We start from the raw sequence: 6,000 nt of genomic DNA, 5'->3' as shown, positions 1-6,000 counted from the left end.
CTAACCCATGACTAGCAATCCTTAGCACAAATGGACAACACTGTTCCTCTTTTACATGTTCATCTGATTAAAAAAAAACCCCCAGCTAAAATGTGGCAAGAGTGAAGCTCCCCATGGATGATATTGCCAAGTCCTATTGGGAGCTAGCTATAGACTCATCTGTCTCTTTTAAGGGAGTTCCAGCTTTTTCCTTACCTGTGACTTGTTCACCCCTCAGCCTAAGGGTCATGTCATAGGGGGCCTGTTTGGGGAATATAAAAGTAGTGTGCTCTGCTTGTGGGAGATATTTTTACTGGGAAAGGAAAGAAGGTTTTGCTGGTGGAGACAGTGAGGGGTTTGGTAAAGGACTTGCCATATTAGCCATACAGAAATGCCTGGGTAGAATTACCTGCCCTTAGAGACAAGGGGAAAAAGCCTTAAGCAGAAGATGCTAAGGAACACCAGGGAGCAGAACATGTCTTTGTGAAGGGGCTACTGGCCTTGAGACTAAAGACCTGTAGGGTGTGGGAAAGACTGCATTTTTAGTTAAGCTGGGATTGATCTGTAACAGTTTTGACATCCTGATCTTGAAGAAGCAATATTTTGATATTTATAGTTAAGGAACTCTAGAAGGAAAAGTGGAGGCAGTAGTGAGATATGGTGCCAGCAGTGATTTAAAACCCTGGTTCAGAACCTGTGAGTAGTCACTTGAAATATTGCTGCCTAGAGGATGATGCTGGGGGATGGGCAACAGCAACACCACTGCTTAGTGCTATCACCTGCTGCGCTCCTCAGGGTCATCAGGATATAAGTTACAGCTGTGAAATCAGCACTGCTGATATACAAATAGAGGTGGTGGGGAGGAGACAGACATCTTGCAGGTTTCTACATTGCTATTGTGTCCAAAAAAAACCAAATCAACATTTTGGTGAGGATATGGCTGAAATAAAGACAGCTCCCTTGCCCGTGACTCTTCTGGTTGAGGGTGGATCAGATGGATCTCTGTAAGTTTTCATTAATCCACTGCCTAGTAGAGGGGCTGTTCTGTCTACCTTGCTTGACAGTGGCCTTTAATTGGATGGCTCAGAGGAGGTCCCTGGAGGCTAGGTAGAAGCTAGGGCTACTTGTATAGTGACTTCCCTCCCCACCCAAAAAAAAAAAATGTTACTCTGTTGCTAGTATCTCATGAGCAAATCACTCTATGGTGATAATGTTATGCAGTGTCAGGCTCAGTGACTCCTCACTACCTTGCTCAGAGATGCCTGACAAATCACCTGGTACACAGTCATTTGTTTTCAGGCCATCCCAACTCCTCCAAGTGGGTAGACCCTAACCTTTGTTGAACATGTGCTGAGCAGCTTCTGTGACTTTAGAGGAAGGATGAAGGTACCAGGAAGTAGCATTCCTCTGTGTCCTCTGGCACATTGCCCATCAAGTGGAGGGGATGTGCTAGGCTTGAACTATCAAACATCTTATGGTAGATAGTCAGAAATGGTCTTCCGTGTTCTTCTGGAGTAGTGAAGGGGAGGGTCTTGAACTTCTTTGGTCAGAAAAGAGACAAAAATAGACAATCTACCCCCTTCCTTCCCCCCCCCCCCAAAAAAAAAAACACCCAACAAAAAACAAAACAACAAACAACCAAATGATCCAACAGGAGAGGGGGATAAAACATTAAAACTTTTCTGGGAAGAGAAGCTGATCTAACACGTGTCTGATCAAAGGGAGGCTGGAATGTCTCTCTTGTCTGTCAGCACAGGATTAGAACAAAGGTGGATTGGGCTAGAAAAAGCCCCACACCAGGAGATTCAGAGCATTCATGGAACAGGACACATTTTAATGATAAGGTGGGGTCAGTTGCTTCTGATACAGTCAAAGAAACCACTGCTCTGGGAATGCAGATATATGGGGCCAAGTTTGTACTCTTAGAACTACATGGTCTTCAGCCGGACTCATACCAGGAAGAGAACTGGCTCACTGCATCCGTCACTTCACAGACATTAGAAAAGGGAAGGGATTGTCTAGATGAGCAAGCCATTTTCTCTGTCCTTTTCTGCCACATGCGGCTGTTGTTCCCCAGCTGAGTTCTGCAAAGTATTTCTAGGCAGGCTTTGGAGCTGCTTCAGGGTTTTATCATTCTTCAAAAAGCACTGCTTCTTGCTAGCAATTTTTCCAGGAGTTCTTTTAGGGTTTCCAGAGGCTTTTAGACCAACTGACCTCAAAGACCCAGCCCACCTTTGCCTCCTTTGTGAGGTCTTTCTTCAATGTAAATTCAACCATGATCAGATTTATGGATGACACTAACATCAGAGATTCACTCACACAGGTGAGCAGAACTGAACTGCAAAGGGACCCAAAGGGATTAGAGCAATGAAATGAAGAAAATGAAGGGAGAGCATGTGCTACTGAGTGTTATGTTCTGCGCCTCAGAAGGAAGACCAAACATCCCATGCACAAAATGGGGGGTGTAGGGCAGACACCTAATGAAGCAGCAGCACCCACTGCACTTGTTTGAGTTATTTTAATCTTTTCTACTAAATGATGTCATAGTTTCATAGTTTTATAGTAGTTTGGGGTCAGAAGGGATTTAAATAGATCATCTAGTCTGACCCCCTGCCACTGGCCAGAGCACACGCTGGGATCACACGACCCCAGACAGGTGTTCATTCAACCTCTTTTTGAATTTACCCAAGGTAGGAGCAAGGACCACTTCCCTAGGAAGCTGGTTCCAGATCCTAGCTACCCTGACAGTGAAATAGTGCCTCCTAATCTCTAACCTGAACCTATTCTCCAGCAGCTTCTGGCCATTGTTCCTCGTCACCCCAGGTGATGCTTGGGGGGAATAGGACCCTTCCTATTTGCTGCTGATCTCCCCTAACGAGTTTGTAGGCAGCCACCAAATCCCCCCTCAGCCTCCGCTTGCTGAGGCTGAACAGGTTCAGGTCCCTCAGCCTCTCCTCATAGGGCCTGCCCTGTTGCCCTCCAACCAAGCAGGTGGCCCTCCTCTGAACCCTCTCCAGGCAGGCCACATCCTTCTTAAAGTGCGGTGCCCAAAACTGGACACAGTACTCCAATTGAGGCCGGACCAATGTCGCGTAGAGGGGGAGTATCATCTCTCTGGACTGGCTTGAGATGCATCTTTGGATGCACAATAAGGTGCAGTTGGCTTTGCTGGCTGAGGTCTGGCATTGGCGGCTCATGTTCATCTTCTTCAGTGTAAGTTCAACCATAATTCATAATAGCACCTTTTTCATAGAGCCAAGCATTTGAGTCTGGCAAGGGGAATATGGGACCAGGAAGGGAGATGTGCAAAAGCAGGTGTGGCTATTTTCAGAGTTAGTCCCCTATATGACTGATGTTGAGAGTCTAAGCCTCACTTTTCCTTGCCATCTCTCTAGTCAGTTACCATCAAATCCTGCTGGGGCCATCATCTCCTTTGACTAAGGAGTTTCAGAACAGAAGCTTTAGGAAGTCAGTGAATCCTTTGCAAAGCCTGCAGAAGGTGAAACAGGAAATGTTTAGCACACACTTTGCAGGGGTTTAAAGCTTTTTTCAAAAGGCTGTCAAATCAGAAGCTAGCTGTACAACATTATGAACAGTAACATTTATGGGGCTCTTCAACAAAGTAATAATGGTAATAAAATGTTATACCCCAGGGCATGACATTGATTGATTGCCACAGGGTTCAGGAAAGAGTTTGTTTCTGAGTACAATAAGCTTGGACCTAGACACATACCCTACAGCTAAAACTAGTTAAAATAGGGCTATCCAATTTATAAGCGGCCAGGAGCCAAATGCCCCATGGACGGCACTAGTGGAAGCTGCACCAGGGCAAGCCAGAAACCACCCCAGGCAGCATGGCATGTGAACACCTCCACTGCGTTGCATGGGTGCCCCCCAGCTGCATCCCTGCTGCATAATGTGCCCACATCTCTCCCACCACTGCATCATGAACTATGTCAACCACCACATTTAGTGCTTGCATGGGCAAGCACCCGTCAGCTCCCCATGCCATGCTGCCCATTCCCTGAGGCAAGAGCAGAAGGTGTAAGATGGAGGAGGACAAGACAGCCTGGATACTTTAACTGCAGTTGCAGGCACAGCAATAGGGGGAGTGGTGGCTGGGTAGGAGCCCAGGGGCTGCACCTTAACCTCTTGTGTGCTGCATGTAGTCCACACATTTGGACAGCCATGGGTTATTATAACAACACAAGTACTTGCATAGCATTTTTTTCATCTGACAATCCCAAAGCACCTTACAAATTTGGGCAAGCATTATTCTCTCCATTTCAGTGATGGAACAAAGGTGCAAGAGGGGCAACATGAATTGCACAGTTACCTAGTGAGACAGTTGAAGAGTCAGGAATTAAGGTCTGTTGAGGAGTTTGATGCACAAGGATTTTCATTTATAAGGATTGCAATTCTCAAATTTGGCTGAAGTCCCAAGGAAAGGGCATTTAGTAGTTTTGATCAGCTCTCCATAGTAGTCAGCATTCATATCAGAAAGAATACAACATGGCACCATTCAGTGCATGTGCTTGGCTTGGCTCAGGATGGCCCTTGCATTAGACCAGTGGAGGTGTGGCAGGGTAGGTCTGAGTCATGTTGGCAGAACGGCATGATGGCTCAGAAATGCAACAGTAGGGAGTGTTCACACTTTAAACTGAGACATGCTGGTGAAGTTTTCAGAAAGGAGCCTGCATAGCACTTGCCCACATACTGCCTGACTCAGGGCTTGCTCCCTGGTGGTTCTGTGTACAGGAAGCTCCCATTTGGCAATGATCTCTGAGTTCTTGTTTCCTAGGTTTGCCAAGACATGACACACTGAGAGGACATTTGCCTTTGCAGATAAACATGTAAGTGGGTGTAGCACGTGGTCTAACAGTGAGGTAGGACAGTGGGTATGGGTGCCATATACTTTCCAGTGCCAAAAACTGAAGGCACATGAGACTAAACCAAGGTAAAGTTGGGCCCTGAAGAGAGAGCTGTTATTGCATTACACCTATAAGGAGTAGTGGGAGGGAAGCATAAAACAAAGTGTTAAAATAATTCAGCTAAATAAATGTCCTTCATAAATATTTTGCTTCAGCTAATTCATTGCTCTTGATAGTACATCAGAATGTTAGTCACATTTCTGGACATCTGCTGTAGTGACACAGTTCATAAATTGCTAATTGTATTATTACTGATGACGAAGATGATGATAGGGCCAGATTTTTAAAAGGCATCAAGATTCCTAACTCCCATTGATTTCTCTTTATAGGTTGTACATTTAGGAGAATTAGGTACCTAAATGCCTTTAAAATTTGGCCCTTAGCTCTTACAGCCTCTATCAGGATTAGGGTCCCATTGTATTGGCCAGTGGTTCCCAACTGTTTTAGACTCAAGGCACGTTTCTCATTAGATTCAAGATGTCCCTTGGAAAATGCCAGCTTTGAGTTTTCACTTGTTGTTTGACTGTGGAAAAATACTGGAGCAAAATTCTTCTGTTGCAAAGAACTCACACAGATCACAACAGGATAGAATGATTTTGATACAATGGGATTCTTAATTAAAATCTCTGAGGTTATGCTGTGAATCATGTGTGCTCACCTAAAGGCACTAACAGTGTGTGGCACTCTGCGGCACCTTTCACAGGATCTTGTAGCACCCTGATTGAGAATTGCTGGACTAGATACTGCAGATCCAGGCCTTATCCAGATTAAGATGGAACTATGTGGTGTTAGCTAAAGTAACCTGCCTCAGTCTAATTAATTACCCACTTATAAACCTCTAGTCAAAACAGAGCAAGTTGATTTTAGCATGCACTAAAATATCCCAGGTTGGTAGGAAAGGGGTTAATTGAGCTAGGTAACTGGCATTAATATCATAGTATACATCCTAGTCTACTCATAGGCCATACAGAATAGCAAATCACTTCTGCCTGGAAGATTTACAATCTAAATAATGAAGTTAGACAACAATTTATAAGCAAAGTTATGCTATGCTGCCCACCTCCCCTTCCCTCCACCCTCACCCTGCTTT

Source organism: Alligator mississippiensis, chromosome 1, assembly GCF_030867095.1.
Source record: "Alligator mississippiensis isolate rAllMis1 chromosome 1, rAllMis1, whole genome shotgun sequence".
NCBI classification, from domain to species: domain Eukaryota; kingdom Metazoa; phylum Chordata; order Crocodylia; family Alligatoridae; genus Alligator; species Alligator mississippiensis.
This window is presented reverse-complemented; position numbering follows the sequence as displayed.